The sequence below is a fragment of the Festucalex cinctus genome, chromosome 18 (assembly GCF_051991245.1).
Source record: "Festucalex cinctus isolate MCC-2025b chromosome 18, RoL_Fcin_1.0, whole genome shotgun sequence".
NCBI classification, from domain to species: domain Eukaryota; kingdom Metazoa; phylum Chordata; class Actinopteri; order Syngnathiformes; family Syngnathidae; genus Festucalex; species Festucalex cinctus.
The window spans coordinates 14,308,905-14,329,389 of NC_135428.1; the positions used below are offsets into that span (position 1 = coordinate 14,308,905).

Sequence of the window (20,485 nt, forward strand, 5' to 3'; positions counted from 1 at the left end):
TTCCAGAGTTGGACTGTACCATTGATTCTAATGTCGAATACTGTGATGGAATCAGCGGCAAAAAAACTCATGTTTTTGAGGAAATCGGTAATGTAGCTTTTGCATAATTCAAATAACTAATTATTGAATTACTTGGTCTTCATAATTTGTTAAGATTGTGGCGATTACTGCCCTCACTTTTGTTCACAGTAGATGAAAACAATTCTCTATTGAGGTTAGGTCAGGTGACCAACTTGCACATTGACACTTGAATTTCTTCGCCTTCAAAAATTTTGGGTCTTACTGCCCACACTATTGTCCTCACTGATTTAAAAAAAAAAAAAAAAAAAAAAAAGATGTTGGGCTTTTCAGTTGCGTAGCTCTGCTATATTGGGCAAAGGATTTTTATTTCATTTGGAAGTGCTGCTTCATGTTAATGTTCTCGCTTTCTATTAAAGCCACAATCTTGGTGCGCTGTCGCTATTGAATAGCGTTAGAATCGATTATTCAATTGTTTGACTAATCTGATTCATTTTAATTTTGCATTCAAGTGTACTACAAAAGCCTTCCCCCCCTAATTATTGTTTATTGTGGGAATGCTGAAGCATTCCCACATATGTTATTGTGATTTTTATTCTCCACACTTTTTTTTTTGCTGCCAAATAACTCCCACACAATACTTCCAATTTCCACTGTTCAAATTTCAACTCGCTTCAAAAATTCATGCCTCCCGGGGTATATATATCTTCTGATTCCACATTACTTATAGTTTTCGCACAATTTAACGTTAAATATCAACTTTTATCCATTCATTTTCAATGGGATAGACACTGAACTGTTTCTAAGTGTTCACTTTTCACACCCACTTCCATACATATAACTTAGCATCGTTACCAGGTGTCTGATACTGCTCGGTAGCATAGCTAGTAAAGTGCATTGTCCAGTAACCAGGAGGTCATAATTTCATAATTTTATCTCTCAATCTACTTCATAAGCATTCCACATGCATTCAAATCTTAGCATTCAACTATTAGCATTCAGCTTTCAGCATTCCCACACAATTTATCCAGAAATTGCACTTCATCTAGTTAACCAGTGGTTGGTGGTTATTTCGTACGTCATATTCATATAGTAACTAGACTAAGTGCAATTTCTGAAGAAATTGCATGATAATGAAAGCTGAATGCTAATAGCTGAATGCTAACAGCTGAATGCTAATGAAGGAAATGTAATTCCGTGAAAATTACAAAGTAATAAACTAATTAGGAGTAATAGGAGTCGTACTAGTAGAAACAGTAGTAGTATTACTAGTAATTATTAAGTAGTAACTTGTAGTTAAATAACAAATACAAACCCATCCACCCATGCTTATTCAGTAGTCAGCAGTAGTCACCTTCCATAAATTACTAGTATAGTAAAAAGTTTTTTTTTAATTCATGTATTTATAAGCAATGCCTATACTCTTTCATATCTAGAAAAAAATATCATAGAAAAAAAAAAGAGATTATCAACACACTTCAGCTAAAATCAGCACAAAAAAGTATGCCATGTCAGTCTACTTGGCACAAAATACAACTCGTCCAATCAGATGGCACCTTAAAGTCACGTCACTTCAGCAGTATTCCATTCATAACATTATTCATGATCATCATTGGACTACTGCAATTGGCTGACAACCAGTTCAGGGTGCACCCCGCCTACTGCCCGAGGCCGGCTGAGATAGACTCCAGCAACCCCGCGACCCCTGTTAGGAGTAAGCGGCTATAATCCTGAGACAGCGGCCAATGTGAAATCTCTATTTGAAAGCAATTGACCGTCGGTCCTCACTAGACCTTGACTTGGTCTGGACCCGGATACGGTCCACGATTTGAAGACTTGATTTACAATCTATAGGACAATCTGAGGAATATTAAATTTCTTCCACTTCCTGAGGTGCAAAAATGTATATATATTTTTTTCAAAGCTATTCGAATCAAAGTCTCAAAATGTCAACAGACAAGTGTATGTACACGAGAACACACTGTGACTCTCGTCTCTCAGGGGTAAATATCGATGCGGGAGGCATTGAGGGACCAAATCTCTTCTCTGTGAGCATATCATCCCTGAAAACGAAATGCATACAACCGTCATTTTGGTCTATTCACTGAGACCCCCTACCGCTTTTGCATGAAAGCCGGCGAGACGGAGGGGATCCTCCTCAGGCGATCAATATGGAAACGATCGCTTTGCTGGGCTTTCGTGGCCAAGAAAAGAAAACCGCTGGGGAAATTAATGCATAAGGAGGAAGATGAAGTGTGTGTATAGGAAAAAAAAAAAAAAAAATCCCTCATTCATGAATTCATTTGGACCAGATCGTCCCGCGCCTGAGTGCCTCATATCTCCGCCTAATGGGCTTCCATGCAGAAAAGCTTCAGTCAAAGTGACGTGAAGGCTGAGGTGGAAGACGCACTAAATCATGGCACTCGAGGAAAAATAATGCTTTCACGGGGAGGGAATTGTGCTCCATTATATAAAGTACTTGCGTAAAAAAAACACACACATTAAAAAGCAGGTGTAAATTGATTTGAAACGTCGTTTGCATTAAGATATGTCAGGACCCGATTTGTCAGTCTGTGAATAACTTTAACCGGCTAAAAACAATAGCTTCAATAAAGATGCATTGATTCAAAAGCCATTTTTCTTTCAAGTGCTCTCGCTACGTCGTGAAGAGATACTGAAGAATGATTTTCTCTTGTTGCCTTTCAGAGTCGTGATGAAACTGTTCAGGGCCAAGAAATGAAAGATTCGATGATGGTCATTTCATCGCAACCCAAGCATGCTTTTCACTCGAAAGCAAGTCCTGGCCCGTATAAAACATTTTCAAGGCAAAACGTAGTATAATTTTCAATGGCTAAGTCGTTCATCCGACCTCAACCCAATAGAGAATGATTTTCATTTAGTGAGGACAAGAGTAAAGGAAGTAAGAACCACAAACTGTACATATTTTGAAAACAAATCAACTGAATATGCTTTATCAAGTCAGACAGTCACCTAAATAGAGCATGCACGTTACCTAACTTAACAAAAAGGCAGTGGGACCCACAAACTCAAGACTTTCTGAAGGCATTATGGAATATTCTACAATAGCCAAACGAGCATTTTCTTGAATTATTATTTTTTAAGCCAAAAGTGAAGGCATTCAGACCCGCCAACTCAAGACTTTCTGAGGGCAAATTAATGGAATATTCTTTATTGGCCAAGCCGCTCACCTAATCTAAACCAATTCAAGTATTTTGCTTAAGACAAAAGTAAAGACAGTACGACCCAGAAACACAACACTTTCTGAAAACAAACAGATGGCCAAGACATTTACCTGACCTCAACCCAATCAAACATGCTTTTTCAATTACTAAGGACAAAAGTGAAGGCAGAAAGACCCACAGGCACTTTTTTTTTTTTTTTTTTAAATCAAACCGATTGAATGCGTTTTTGTGGCCAGTTTGGTCACCTGAATTAAACCCAATATAGTAGGCCAAACATGAAGGCAGCAGGATGCACATAGCCAAGACTTTTTCAAGGCAAACAAACTGAACATTCTTCAACTGCCAAGTTGGTCACCGGATCTCAACCCGATTAGGCCCAATCTTACACAAGACAAAAATAAATGCCCACAAACTCAAGACATTTTGAAGGACAAGATATGAATTCATTTGCTCCCCAAAACATATAAATATGTTCTATTTTAAATGTTTTAAGTGTCCCAAAGACGTATTTATACGTTTTTTTGGTTTGTTTTTTTTAACGCTAGAGCATAGAGAAAGCTTTGATGCAGCCTCTGAACTGCAGAGAACGGGTGAAGCAATGGTAGTAACAAAAAAATAAATAATAATTATAGTAATTACAAAAAACGGCCAGCAGGTGGTAGCAGAGTATAAGAGATCAACCAGGGCCATGATGAAAACGAGCTGATTTTCCCACAATTTTAAGCAGATTTGTGAATAATGATGAAACCTAGCTATATTCTAATGCTAATTGCTGCAAAACGGAAACAGATAGACATATACTTTTTTTTCCTGATTAAAAAAAAAAAAAAAAAAAAAAAAGAGACTAATCTTCCATGTTTTTATAGCAATACAGCAATATTCTGTGGGCCTTGCAAAATAAGTCAAAATTCAGTAAAGGAAGTTGCTTCAGTGAGAATAGCTGGGAGTGAATGAGTTCATAAACATTCTTCGTTATTTTTTTTCATACATTAGATTCTCATCATGATGAAACTGTTCCATCCCCAAACCTGAGAATGAAAAATGTTCCTCTTCTATTGCATTCATAGTGTTCCTGATCGCCACGGGGATCGCGCGCATGAATACAAGTACCTGCTGTCCAAACGTGTGCCAACAGGTCATTTTGAAGGCAGCCCAAGACGGATTAGACCTCTGTGTTCTTTCGCTTCGGCGGCATTCATTATGTCGGCCCCTTGACCGCTTGCCAGGTATGCGCTGTACTGTCCTCCATTGCATGTGCGTGTTTCCAACCTGGCCAGCGCGTGGCAAAAAGGACCAGCTGCTCCCCGCCGCCCCCCACTAGACCCGAGCCACGTGGAGACGGACCAAGGCTGCGCCTGGATGGAGAGATTAGAGAATTAAATGAGTGATAATTGGAAGCCAGAGGGGCTACGGGAAGAGCGAGAGTCGAGAAACAAGTGCAAGTGGAAGCGAGGTGAAAACTCCAGACGGCTGCAGCGCTGCATCACCATCACGGCAAACAACCACAAACAACAAATGGTGCTCGTCTTAATAATGCATTGATAGGAGCGCTGGGAATAACAACGGGGCGCGCTCTCGCACATCCATGTTTATTTGATGCCTTGAAAACGGCAACATGTGCAACCGTCAAAGCAACACCACCTCATTCATTATGTTCGTCGAGTAAAAAGGGAGTGATGCAGTGCTTTTTTTAAATGTTGTCTACAAACCAGTTTCTCGGAGTACAATGAAGCCCTGTTGATTTCTGAACACTTGAAATGCTAATTTGCAACTCGAACTGAGGATTTGAAATCCTATTTCAACACCCTAACACTCAGGTTCAAAATACTAACTCCCTTGAAACTCTCATTTGAAACCCGGACCCTAGTTTAAAAACTTAACATAGGCTTCAAATCCTACTTTGAAAAGCTTAGACAATCATAAAATATCCTAATTTAATACCCTAGCCGAGTAGCCGTAGTTTGGAACATTGACCCAGTCTTGAAATCTCAACCTTGTCTTGAAACATTCATTTGAAACCCTAATTTCAAACCTTGAAATTAGTTTAAACGAACCAGGCTTGAAAACCTAACCTTAATCCAGGTCTGGATGAGCACCAAAAGACATTTTGGCATTTTGACTTGGTTCTCCCTCTTTTAGGGTAAAATAGAGGAACATACTAATTAACTCATTTGATCCCAAAAAATGTATAAATACGTTATATTTTAAATATGACCATGATCCCAAAAGTTATATGTACAATTTTTAATGTTTTTTTATATATATGAATAGAACTGAATAGAATGCTTGAAGCAATGGTAGTTATTACAAAAACGGCCAGCAGGTGGCAGCAGAGTATAAGAGATCCACCAGGGCCATGTTGCAAAAGGCTTTTTTCCTCACCCTTTTCAACAGATTTTTAAATAATTATGAAGCTTAGCTTTATTTTAATGCTAATTGCTGATAAATGGAAACAGATAGAAATGTACTTTTTTCCTGATGAGAGAAGAGACTACTCTTTCTTTTGGTAGGTTGCATGTTCTTATAGCAATAGAACACAATATTCTGTGGGCCATGCAAAAATCAGTCAAAATCCAGTAAAACACCCAGGGAGGGAGCGAAGGGGGTTGCTTCAGTGAAAATGGCTGTCAGTCAATGAGTTAGATAGCACCGTATTGGTTCCAAAAGACATTGGCCCACCGGGCATCTGCCCTGTGTGCCAGAAGGCCAGTCCAGCCCTGGCTTCACCCTTACTTGAAAACATAATTTAAAGAAAATAATTTTATATAATGAAAGTCCACTAACTTAAAGTTAACAAATGTGAAAATTAGCTTAAGTCATGACAAGGGACAAAAGTTCCAATGTTACTAAAATAAAGTTGTAAAAAAAAAAAATAAAATAAAAAAAAAAATATATATATATATATATATATATATATTGTAGTAGATTTTAGCGATATCGTGAAAAATTCTGCCAATCAAAATGTTTCATTTAATAAAAGTCCACTATCTTAATGCTAAGATGTAATGCAAAACACCATAGACAGGCTAACGTAAGTTAGCATAGATGCTACGGTAATTATACAGTCAACCCATGCATACTCAGGGTTCAGCACCCGCAGGTTTGCATATTTGCAGATTTTTTTCAATATTTTAAAATATTTCTTAAAATATTTGTAGTTTTTTTTTAGGGTGTAAAAGAATAAGAAACTGCATTTTACAAACATGATATTGGAATATTAGGAGAATCAAAACCTTGTAATCTTACATGAATGAAAGTCAAAGTTGAAGAGTTAAAAAAAAATGTATGGAAATACAGTTATAAAAATATAGTCGTACTATTACTATTATAAGATGTCCATGTTTTTTTTTTTTTTTTAAATAATGTCGCAAGCCTCAGCAGCTGTTGGTGCCGCGCAATTTATCCTGCGTTTTCCCAAGAGATATAAAGTGCTGCGGATGGGTCATTTACTGTCCTGGTGATGGGGCGGGAAACATGTTGACTCTTGTTGCCATGGTTACCTCCCACTGCCATATTAGACCCTCATCGTCTCGGCGCGGTTCGTTTATTTTCACCGCGCAGCAGAATTTGCCGGCTTTTCAGTCAACGTTGGCGCAATCGTAGGCAGATACTAAGAAATTGGTGTGGATGTCGTCAATTAATTGATTGTCAGCTCAGCAGTTGGCATGTATTCTTCCCTTACACAGCAGTTTGTGTTTCTTTTTTGGATAAATCTTGACGGTTGTTCACCAGGTTTTCAGTCACAGTTCATGCAATCGTCCAATCGTCATGGAAACCATCGTGGGAAGATACTGACATGTTGTTAATCAACTAACCGTGTACTCGATAGTCAGCACGTATTCTTCCGGTATACCGTGGCGGCAATCTTGACGGTTTACATGGTAACTAACCAACATACACTCTAGTTAGCAGACGTCTTGAGATGACGTAACCCCTTGTTGACCCCCGACAATCGCAGGATAAACAAACCAAACATGTCAGCAAGCATTACTGAAGATTAAACACAAAATTTAATGTTCTGCTTTGATATAAAGAAAAAAAACAAAACGACAGCAAATCTGAAAGATTATTTATCTCCTCTTTTGATCTCAACCGCCAAGCCTGTTTTCCCTGCATATTAGCATATTGATGTGCGCGCATTTTAATGCTTCAATTTCCACATAAGGAAATATTGGAAAGGTCCTGCCCGCAGAGGCGGAAAACAGCAAGCTCGACATCTCGGGGTCCAACTCTAATCCCGGTGATTATTTTTAAAAGCCTGCATGTCGACATCACGCCGTTATTTACCCAATAAATAGACCGTGGCGCCGACAAGAGGGAGGAAAGTGTCCACGGAACGTCTTTTGTAATGCGCGTGTGGCACGGCGTGAAATGCGCATTCACTCGAGCGCCGCTTTCAGGGCCGAGGTCATCTCGTATTCGACGTACATCAACTCAACGTAGACGTATCGTTGTACACATCGTCCGCGAGGCTATTCCGTCATTTTCAAAGAGACTGTAAAATGGAAGCTCTGTAATAACGCGCCATAAAGCATAATAGAAATGAAAGTGGAATCAGCTTGACGCTTGCATAACAGAAAAATGAAACGTCACGCCCCGAATCATTCTTTGGGCGTGTCAGCAACTCGAATCACTGAATGCCATGTCTCATTTAACGATAGGAAGTGAATCTCGCGCCAAACAACAAATTACCAGCTAGCGAACAAGGGAGGCCATCATGAAGAATAATGCATATTATGCTTGAATATAATTAAGTAGACTTATTATTATTATTATTTAAATAAATGCTACACCTGTCTAAAGTAAATGCCCCTAGGCACTCTTTGTGTTAGAGAATTTATTTTATTATGATAATTATTTCAAAATGGTATTTTAATTATTATGACTTTTATTCTATAATTATTGGTGAAAATATACCGATTATTAGTAGTCAAGGAGGCCCGATAACCGATATTTTTGCAGTAAACGAGAAAATATTAGTGTCAAAATTTAAAAAATATATTCTTTTTCTTTTAATTTTAAACATATATAGAATTGACAGATTTATTTAAAAATTAGAACAAAAATTGTAGGGAGCTTGCATGGTCATCATCATGTGATAAACAATAAATAAAGTTTAACAAACTTTCAACACAATTTCTTAATTTTATTTATATTTTAATTTAAAAAAAACCTGTAGGTCGTTCTCAGTATCAGCATCATCTTTTATAAAGTGGAAATTTAAATAAATCCATATGAATGTAGCTAATTTGTTTTTTTTTCGTCAGGGTTGGTAAAAGGTTTCAAAAGATCTTTGCATACAGTGAAAAATAGTCTGAATATGTTATAAATGTAAAAAAAAAAAAGAAAACTGCCTGTGAACTACTGAACATCCTACAAATCCTGATGAAAACCCAAAATTTGCTATGTTTGCAAGCATTCACCATTCAGTAAGATACATACCAGCTTTATCGGACTTTAGATTAATAAAAAAAACGATGCCGATATTTGTCAAAATACCAAATAATAATAATAACAACAATTGGTCTATCTCTATATTTGGACAAATTGATGCCTCCCCTGCAACAATAATAATGCTGATGATTTATTAATATTATTGGGGGAAATTATATATTTTTCAAGAAGAATGTGAACATGCATTCCGATACAAATTTACAACTTCAAGCGCCTCAGAGCCTGAAAATTAATACATTATTATTTTCATATCAGTTGATGAATAATGATCACGGGTCGAATTTTGTTTCTAGTCCGTCCCTGACCATCGACCGGCCTTAGCAAATTTTCCTGTGGGGAAACCTTGAATAAGTATCCTGATTATTTCACAATATTAGTGTAAATTCCTTTAAGCCTCACCACTAATGAGCGCCAACCTCACTTAAAGCAAACAAAAACATTTAACACCATCATTATTCAAACGATATTGTGGGTTCTAATTTGCAAAGAGAAGAATGTCAGATGGGGCTTCCATACTTCATGTTTTGGCATCATGGTCGTATGATGACAACCAAAGTGTCATACAAATCTCATCAATAAAGCCTTTTACATGGCAGCAAACAACAGCGTCCGCTTACACGCATGAATGATACGCCCTTTCCATTATGACGCGCACACCCACGCACGCACGCACCTCTGGCCGTGACGGCCCAATTAAAGTAATGCTTGCTGGCACACACTTCGCTGGAAAGAAATAAACAATAAAAGAGGAATAATGTCCGTCACAGCCAATCCAAATCTTGATGTTGGCTCGCAGCTTGGCCAATATTTATATTTTTTGAATTTATTTAATTACTGTTTCAGCTGCGAGGCCAAACTGAACATACTGAAGAAAAAAAATAATAAATGCCTCGCTGAAATAAATGACCATTAGAAGAAATAAAAGACTGTAATGACAATTGCTCGACATCCCTGTGTTCTATTAATAAACTAACCCTCGTTTGAAATGCTGACCCATACTTGACACCCTCATTTCAAACTCTAACCTTTGCTTCAAACCCTAATATAATAATTCAAGGCATAACTGAAACCCTAACCTAGTTAGCGAGCTTCCTCTGATATTTCCCCGCTACAATCTAACAATATGACTTCATCGCACTCCAGCACCCAGCTGGGCGGCTTTGTACCTTCGGAATATTTGATGAAGAAAAAGCAAAAGGAAACAGATGAATAAAAAGTCTCGACGCGGCAGGAAATGCAAGAAGGGTTCGAAAGTACAGAAAGACGATGGAAACTTCCAGAAAGGAAGCGGGCTGCTCAGCTGCTGCATTTTTCATCGCGTTACAATCACGTTTGTGAGCTCATGGCGCGTCGTGACGCATGCTAGCTAGTGCGTCAATCACATTCCCATTTTTAGCTCTAATGTCGTTTTTTTTTTATTATCATTTATATCCGAGAAGAATGAATTGCTATCAGCGCCACCTTTTTTTTAAATTTTTCTGCATTCAAGCGGCAGAGTTCAACAGGTTTGCTCTGACTGATAATTGTGTTTGTGCACCTGCGTACGTCACGCTTGCCTTTCACTGCCAAGCGGCTAAATTATTCAAGTGAATTTGGTTTTGATTAGCTCGCACCCGATTATTCACTCGCACTTCCAGTTCCGCATGACACGCCGCGTTGAATGCGTATGTGTGTACTGAACTGCCTTTTGTACTCGATTAGGTGTATACTGTAAAGCAGTGGTGTATAACTAATAGCAAGTGAATACATACAAAAGTCTGTGTTTCAAAACACTGGGAAATTCAGCCTAAAATGGCAGATTCAAACAAAATGGCAGACTTCCTGTATCTTTTCAAGAATGGCTTTTTTTTGTGTCGGTTTAAATTAGGGATGCGCGATTATGCTATTTTCAACCGATACCGATAAACCGAAAATGTAGAAAGTGCCGATGTCGATAACCGATTAGATTACCCAATAACTGTTTTGTGACAATAAGAAATAAATCCCATACGCAGTCGCCATGATGCATCTGTGAACAACCACATGCTTCATCTTTTTTTTTTTCTTTTTTTTTTTCTTTGATCTTTCCTCTGGTCTCCTGAGCTTCTTAACCTCTGGCGAGACTTTGAAGTATCTGGTTAAGGTGAAGGGGATGGGATTTTTATAAGGTTTCAGGTGAAATTATGAGCACAAAACACGCACAAATAAAAGAGAGCAATGATGATGACATGGTGAATTGGTAAGACTGCTGAATGAACAATACTAAGCTCTTAAAAAAAAAAAAAAAGTTGATTTCTTTATTAAATGGTTTATCTGTATGATGTCAAATTGGTCGATAATTGCAGATAATTATCGGCTGCCAATATTATCGTGCATCCCTAGTTTAATCATGATTTATATCCCTACCTGTTAAGGATGTAACGATAAGTGTGATATCGTGATATTAAAACTGCCACAATATCGTCATTGTCATTCTCACGATATTTAAAAATGCAACACATCTGTAAAAAATAAAAAATAAAAAAAAAGTCAGGTTGATTTCCTTTTGTGTAGTTGTAGTACCCTCTGTTGGCTATTTCTTTTTTGTGCAATGTAATTTTCATTAGTTATTTTAATTATTTTGACTTTTATTCTATAATTATTGGTGAAAATATTATTCTAAAATTCATTCCATATTATGATTTGATGCCCTGCAATTGGCTGGTAACCAATTCAGGGTGTACCCCGCCTACTGCCCAGAGCCAGCTGAGATTGGCTCCAGCACCCCCCGCGACCCTTGTAAGGAATAAGCGGTTAAGAAAATGGATGGATGGATGTTTTGGCCCATCGATGTTTAAAACCTATACTAATTGTCAGATGAATGGGAACGTAATATGGCTGTGAAGCAAGTCAATATGTGGAGGAACTCAATGTGTGCGTGCATTAACAACATAACATGATAATAATAACATAATAAAACATAACATTGATGTTGTGTACAAAAGCACAATATTGTGCATTTTTTTTTAGTATGAGCTCATTTTTTTTTTTTTACAATATTGTGACCTTTTTTAAATATCGCCAACCTCCCCACAATATCGTGATAATTATCGTATCGTGAACGTCATATCGTGATAATATCGTATCATGACATTTGGATATCATTACATCCCTACTACCTGTATGAAATCGGCCTCACGGGCTCAATTCTCAAAACAAAATTCAGGGGAAATGACTGACCTGGAAATGGCTTAAAAAGATCCAAAAATGGTCACTTCAAACCAAAATGGCAGACTTCCAGTGTTGTTTCAGGAATAGGTTTTGAGATTTTTTTTTGTGGCTCGACCGGTGAAAGATATATCATCCAAATTTCACAATGCTAAGTGAAACTGACTCCAGGGGCAATTTTTTTTTCCCCCAAACAAATTCAAGTGGTGCACTACCGTACATATAATTTGAGAGTACTGGCCTGGCAAGCCTGGCAGTGAATAAATTAAGGGTAAAATTACCAAAAGAGGAAAGTTTGGGTATTTTCTTGGAGAACTTTTCCAAGTGTGCTTTTTCCTTGAATTTAGTTAAGTGACTTTTTTTTTTTCTCTCTCCATGTGTATAATGAAAACAGAGAGATGACTGGGGACTCTCCAGTGGTTTGAGTCTGGCGCAGAGATGCTAATTGGTCCCTTTTCCCTTTTTATCTTCAGCTGCGTTTGTTTGAATACGGCGACAGAAGCCTCTATCGTAACAGATTGGGAGAAGGGTTGAGAATATGATGATGATGATGATGATGATGATGATGATGTTACTTTTAGTCGGGAGACAGACATCGGGACACACGGACAGAAAGTGTGCGTGACGGGGGAAGGAAATTGAAGTAAAAAAAAGTTGCATGTGAAAGAGTTGCATAAAGTTCCAATATTGTGTCCTTATTTAAAACTTTTGTTATTGGACTGTTGTAACATTTTTCTCATAAAATTACAAATTCGTTATCATAATATTCAATATTTTCTTGTTTGTTAAAAAGCTACATTCTCTAAATATGACATTTTTCCTTGTGAAATGATGAAATGAAATGCTTATTCTCGGAATATTATGACTTCTTATAAAACGATACATTTATTCACAGAACAGTGGGTGGGGAGGTGGATTTCTCGTAAAATTACATCTTTATTGCTGCAATGTTTTGATGCTTTTATTTTTGCAATATTGTACTTTTACAATTTTGTTAAATTGCGACTTTTTTCTTGTGAACAACTATCTTATATTTACCTTTTTGTAAAATGAATGGTATTTTTTTCTTCTAAAATAAGAAGTTTATTCTCAAAACATTGGGTATTTTTTCCATTAAATATTAACTTTATTTTTCGAATACTACCACTTTTTTTTCTTGAAAGATTGAAACACTATTCTTGTCACATAACCGGTATACATTTTTTTTCTTGTGAAGTTACAACTATTTTAATAACATTCCGTCTTTTTTGCTATAAAAAAATATTTGCTATTACGTGAAATTACAATTTATTATTTAGAATATTACTTTTTGTGTTGCAATATTTTCTTTGTAAAATTGTACATTTTTTTTCCTATATTCTGACTTTTTTTTTCTTCTAGAATGATAACTTTGTTCTCTTTTTTAAACTATAAAGAGTACAACTTTTTTCTTTTTTGTGTGTGCAGCGTACGTGCAGGTTTGTGCTCTTTAATTCACCTGAAACCTATTTAAAAAAATTCCCATACCCGTCACTTTAACCAGATACTTCTGCGTCCCGCCAAAGTCGTGAAATTGTCAGGAGACCAGAGGAAGAATCAAAGGAAAGAATGATGAAAGAAAGTGAAATCCAGCACCAACCAGACACCACCTACCAACCACAGGTTTACACAACCATAATATTTGACCAACCCCAGATACTTCGAAATTCCAACAGATTAGAGACCTCAGGAGAGCAGAGGAAAAACTAAAGAAAGGAAGGAAAGAAGGATAAATGAAGCAGAGTGAGATCCACAGACACCAGCCTCCACTGATTCAGCCACCAGTGGGTGTGAGAAGCAAATTCAGTTTGAATTTCAGTAGATGCTGAAAGAAGCTAAAATTATTCAAATTATTTTAACTGCTTTAATTTCATCTCTGTGGATCAATAAATGATGTCTTATCTTACTAGGAACATAGCGCACAAAAACAAAACGTTGGCCAATGAGCCACATGCTGCTTCATCACGACGTTATTATCTGATCCCATGTAGCAGCACGCTCTGGTAAATTTCCATTTCCCATTTTACCACAGGTCACATGACTGCTTTCTTCTCACATTTGCATATCAGCAGTCGGGAGAGCGCCGCAGAGTCTAATAAAAGGCAGATGGCGAGCGCAGTCGATAATTTTGATGAAAAAGCGGCGGAATTAGCTTTCTGTCTTGCAGGTTATTGATTCTACCAAATCAAAGAAGGAGGGTTCAATTTAATATCAACCAATTCCCCTGCCACGCATGAGTAATAAAGTTACAGGACACATATTTGAGCCGAGTTATTAAGTTTTTGTTTGTTACACACGTTTTAAAATTCAAAATCATGCTCTTTTACCAGAATGAGATACAAAGAAAACAAGACATTTTTTTGGGGGGGCAGGAATAAGCAAAATTGGTGAGCAAATGCACTTGGCCACATCCTGCTTCATAAAGTCATTAAAATTGTGACTATTATTGTCTTATAATAAGACCTTTTTGACCTCGAATTGAGACAAGGATTAATCAAATAACTCCAATATTTTGATGAGAAAAGAAACTGGGACTTTTCACTTCATATTATGATTTTTATTTATTCTTGTGATATTACAAAAAATAAAATCATAAAATCATGTTTTCAACATCATTCTCATAGTGATTATGGTCACACTGAAAAATGATTAAAATACAAGAAAAAAGTTGCCAGAATTATTTTTGCTCGTTTTTCAAAGTCATAAAATTGCTATTTGAAAAATGACATTTACATTCTCATAATATCAATATTTTTTTCAAAAAATTACAGCTTGTTTTTGTATTACTACAACTGTCTCCTTTGCTTTAATTCAATATTAATTTTAATATCCAACCAATACACTGTATATAATAGTTATGATCGCTACACTGTAAAGGAAACTCTATTAAATACTTCGAAATTTGCAAGCATAAAGTTCAAATCATATTTTTGGAGGGGAAATGACAGTTCTCCTAATAACACTATTTTTCAATTTTTGACTTGTATAGTTGCATTATTTATTTCTTTTTTTTTCTTCTTTTTTTACATTTTACTACTTGTATCAAATTCCTGCTATAGTATTCCATCAATATTTGTATAGTATTTTGAATTCATAATTAGTCATACTGAAAAGGAAAATAAATAAAATAATTATATTCATGCATATAAATATACATGAATAAAATCACATTCATTTGGGGATTTTTTTTAAATGATGTGTTGACTTTTTTTCATAAAATGTCTTCATTCTTAGTATGTTTGTTGCAAAATTAAAAATGTATTTTCATCATATTGCAACTTGCGTCTTCACCAAATTTTTTTTTTTTTTTTTTTTTTTTTTTTTTTTTTGATCCAGCTGCGAGTCCATGAAGTAGCGCGAACACGGCACTTAATGCTGAAACGCAGACTCCAAAATGCATTCAGACCATTATTATCCTAAATTAAAAAAAAGACTCACAATGGTAGCTTTTCATAACCAGCTGACCACTTGCCAGCCTTGAAAGTGTTATTAAATATCTTTTATAAGAACACCAATAATCAAGCTTTTCTTTTGGTGTCCTTGTTGCTATTGTTATTGTGTGGAGCACAAATCATACAAATGAATGGGATAAGGCAATGTTGGGTACGAATAATAATGTTATTTGGCTGTGTTGCTGAATGTTTTTTTTTTTTTTGCCATAATTGTTGTGACAGAGGAGGTGTGCCAATGTGTTGTGGTTAAATATTTAAAACAATGTTATATATAATATATAGCAGCGCCTTTATTTTTTTTTCACGTTTTTCGAGATATGAGCCATTGTTTTTCCTACACTGGAGTACCACCGGGCTCTGTTTTAAGTCCACACAACATATACAGAAATATACAGTAAAAAAAAACAAAAACAAAAAAAAGTGTATAAAATAAAGACACTGTTTTTCTATTTCGATCTATCTACACTGTTGACATTCTGAGGTTTATTTTTTTTTAGCCCATTTGGACAGAATAAGAGACTATAAGAGACAAACTGTTTTGAGTTTGGCATTTTGCTTTTTTCTTTGGATTGATGCGTCATTGGGAAAAAAGGGCTGCTTGACATTTCATCAAAATGGATTCTAGCTGTGGTCGTAAATGAATTCCTTGAAGGACACTCCAACAATGCGTTCGCCTGCCAACGCGACTGCTTTGATGGTAAAAATTGATTCCAAGGACTTAAAAGTAAAACTCCTGTTGGCATGCAAGTTTGTTTTCCAGGGAATTGTTTACCTTCGAGGTAGCTGCGGCAACTACAAAGCAGCAGGCAGGCCCGATTAGGCAGGTGATAATTCGATCGAGCAGCTGTTCTGCATGATGGCTTCCCGCCCACACCCGATGGCAAAAACTGCAGAAAAAAAGAAAAATCACAGAGAGCACATCAAACACACCTACAGATGATGTGTTTGTGGGTGATTGCATCTTATATTATGACAAAATACAAGAGTGTAGTTTGAAATACGCTGGTAAAATAAATTCTGTCTTAAGCAAACAATAATTTAGAAGTGTATTTTTGAATAAGCAAAGTAATGGTCACAATACGATTACGATTAATCCCATTACGAATATGTAAATTGATTATTGTGATTTTTTTGAAGGGTTTTGCACACAGCAAAAAAAAAAAAAAAGTCGCAGGGGGTTTTCTTCTTACTCGGGGGGGACATGACAGAAAATAATTGAGGAGCACTGCATTAATGTAACATTCTTCCCTAACCCTAAATAAGACATTTTGTTTCATATTTCCATCAAAAATTGATGTTTCAGCATCGATTCGGCAGCATATTGAATCGATACGAGAATTGTGCGCTGTAATATGATATATTGCCAAATCGCACACCCATTATTTATATATGGACTTAAGTGATTTTCACAGGACAGCAACAATATACAAAGTAATTCAGAAAGTAGTACTTTTGTTCAAAAGTGCCCTTTCGTTAGTTGAAATCATGCCTTTTTTGACTACTGTATTATTGAAATGACTGCAAAATTTAACCTTACACTTTACAAAATCACTTAGCGATAAAAAATAAATAAATAAAACATTCTGTTCAATAATTTAGCAGAATTCTAGTCGAAAACTTTTTTTTATTTTTTTATTTTTTATTTTTGGAAAAATATGGCATTTCCGTGGGAAAAATTACATAATTTTGTTGGGATCGATAATTTATTTTTATTTTTTTTTATCTTCTAGGCTGGTATGCTAGCAACATTAGTGATGAACAAAACTGTAAAATTGGTTTGTTTATGTTGACTAAGTCGTTATGTAACATGAGTTTGTGATTGTGTACCAGATGCATGCTGTTGATGTTGGCCGTCAAACTAGCATCAATACCCCGTTTTTGCTCCGTTTTGCGTCAAAGTCAAAGTGACGAAAGCTGCTACAAAAAGTTTGCATCGCTGTCAAGTTCCTCAGAAAATACGTACCTCCCTTGCGTTTGAAGCCAAGGAATTAGCGCCTCACTTTTTTTTTTTCCCGGGCACTGTGACATGAAAAGCATCCCCGCCGCCGCAACTGCCATCCGGAAGCAAGCGAGGCCTGCTGCGACGCCGCGCCCGGCGTGCCGCGTCGCTCATGTGATTAATGTTCAAATCATGGCCGCCGGCATCTCTCGGCATGTGTCTGGCGAGCACCTGGAAGAGGAACAAACAGTGAGCTGTTGGGAAAAAAAAACGAAACCTGAAACGATGTCGTCGTCGATCTCCGGAGTCTTTCCGCCGCATAGCCTCGACTCGCCTCACTTCTTCTTTTGCTCTCGCACACTAATGTTGTTTTCTTTCGCTGCTGATGAGGAGAAAAAAATGTTTATGTTTTTGTAATTGAGAGAGAATGTGTGAAGCGATGCGTGTGATTGCTGCTCATTGTTAATGTATTTATTTTTTGTATTACGCCCACACAAACAACACAAAATTGCGAAAGCAGCTAAACGTAACACAATCCAACAGGGGCCATTTGCGTTTTTACACATCCTTCATGGGGACATATAAAATATCAATATCAATATTAACCAATTGCATTTTGATGGTAATTTCTTTCAGTGCTGTACGCTGGTTAATCTGAAAAGTAAAACTCATATAGAGTCACTCTACACCAGTGTTAACCCCTGTATTATTTTTGTCAGCAGATTATGTTGAACATTTCGGATCTCAAACTATTTCACATCAAATTTTCTCATCTTTTTTTTATTTTTTTTATGAAAAACAACTTCACATACAATTACAATATATCAACAAGTGGCTACTATGGCTCCATGCACGTTATAGTCGCTGGATTAATGTAACATTATAACTATAATTTATGTTAGGAATAATTGTAAATAAGTTATCACACATTTGCTGCAATGAAGAACTGCTTCTGCTTGCAATGAAGACTGCTTGTCTCTGTTCCCGCTCACATTCACATAGCCTGGCTATTTGAAGATGACTCAAAAAGCTGAAGAACCACAACATGTAACGCAGCAGAATGGTTCGAGCCAGTCTGCTGAGGTCGCCTGTTTTCTGTTAAGAAATGATTGCAAACTTGGCCACACGTACTCAGCAATCTTCACTCACATGCACAACACATAGACAAACAAGTACACCGTGTTCCAACTATGCCTTGCATTTGCATTTTTCGTGTTGGAACACTCATGTAACTAGGGGCGTGGAAAGGGCGCGGAAAACCAAAAAAATAGAGAGGGTGAGGAGAGGAATCTTCAGAGAGTGCAGGAGTGAATTGTGTCAGTAAGGTCCTCTCCTCTCTCCTCGCGAGCCCTGAACTAATTGTCTTCTCTCCTTGTTATGTCGTATTTAATAGATGTCAAACAGGTAACCCTGACATTTACTTTTGTCGTTGTTGTTTTGTTAACTTTTCACTGTGAATCCACCTCCTGTCTGTCCCATGTGTTTGTGCATGTTGCATTCGCTTGCTGCAGATTTGAAAAGGGGACGTGTCACAGTGACAGATTAGCGGAGACAAGATTTTTTTTTAAAAATCATATTTTCGTCTCGTTTTTGTTCGTGAACTAACATGTCCATAGATTTTAGTGTAGTTTTTATGAAGTGAAGTACATTTTCATCTCGTCTTCATTAGTCGACAAAAATGTGCACTCATTTAGTTATTGTTTATTGATGAAGGTTTTAGCCAAGTCTAGTCTAGTTTGAGTCTGGTAAAAAAAAACGTGTGTTGACGAAATTGTTGTTTAGTTTTCATTGATGAAATTAACACTAGTCCACACATATATTTGATTATATTTTGTGTTTTGCTTCTGCATTCGGTTAAGGCAAAAACACTCCCTAGAAAAAAAAATTACAAATAAAATTACAATTATTAAGAAATATACAGTAAACAGCAGCTTGAATTTTACCATGTGGATGCTTTGCCAAAAAAGCAATTTAAGAACATGAAAAGATTCTGTCCTTGCTGTCCAACATCCGATGTGGACGTTAAAAGAAAAGAAAAGAAAAAAATCAAACAAAGACATTCTGATCAAAGCCGGATCCACGCGCTCTTGATTAAGTCTCAGACGAACAATAACAGTTCTTTCACAGAGGTACAGCCTTTTTTTTTTTTTTTTTTTTAGCTCAGTCCTTCATTACGAAAAAAAAAAAAAAAAAAAAAAAAAAAAAAAAAAAAAGAGCGTCAGTTGGAGAATGTGCAATTACAGCGACTATTATGGACCCACGTTCTGAATGCCATTGCTATATTTACGCATTAATTTTCACATCTAAGATGCAACACTGTGAAGTTCATTGTGCTGTTTTTCTGAAGCAAAAGTTGTTCATGAACTCTTACTCTGGATATTTCTGTCCAACTGAGTCCTGGCAAGTGTAAATGGTTTTAAAACCCAGGTTAAAACACTTCACATACGATGAAGGTCTTTCAAAGTAGTTTTAAAATCAATATGACGAAATGTTCTTTTAGTAATTTTAGATTAATTTTGCTTTTAAATGTCTAACTGATATGAGGTATCGGGCCAATACCTGCCTTATTTTTAGGTATCAAGTACTCGTGTAGACTGTCGATACCAGCCACCAAAATATTTAAGGCAAAGAAAATCTCACATCGCGCGAGTCCTCGTGGGCAGTAGTTGGCGCTATACTGTGGCAGTTCACGATATTTCGGCTTCAATTAAATTCTCTCTCTCTGTACTCTGTATCGGCGAGTACTCAAAGAGTGAATACTTATTATTATTATTATTATTATTATTATTATTGTTTATAATATTCATTTATTATTATTATTTATTTATTATATATTTATTTATTATAATTATAATTATCATAATAATTGACTGCAAATTCTACAAATAAGATTCCAGTTCCATGATGTAAACACGTTTTTTTTTTACACTGATATTTTTTTTTAGCACATTATTTTTTCTATCATGAAAGTAAGTTAAATATGACAGACATTTGTGCTAATTAGCTATGAATAATTATGTAAATTTAAATTTATTTGTTTAGTATTTTTTTTATCTACATTTATAATAGTTAATACTTTTTCTAACATTCTAAATAGTTTTCAGAATATTATTTTAATTAGCACGATTGCCTGCAGCAGATTTGGCAACTCACTTGAACTGCTAATGGCATCGAAGCTTCATCAGAGCGCGCGTGGAGTGAGTGGCTAATAAAGA

General features: G+C 36.3%; 1 protein-coding gene across 1 annotated transcript in view; it reads right to left on the minus strand.

The window, feature by feature from the left end:
- LOC144005792 (polypeptide N-acetylgalactosaminyltransferase 10-like) overlaps positions 1–20,485 on the minus strand; it is a 66,869-nt gene that overhangs the window by 41,215 nt on the left and 5,169 nt on the right. The window contains exons 4-6 of the transcript XR_013279655.1: positions 17,295–17,501; positions 16,104–16,218; positions 4,332–4,576 (exon numbers count right to left, since the gene is read on the minus strand). The gene's annotated coding sequence lies outside the window, so the exon portion shown is untranslated. The remainder of the gene's footprint in view (positions 1–4,331; positions 4,577–16,103; positions 16,219–17,294; positions 17,502–20,485) is intronic.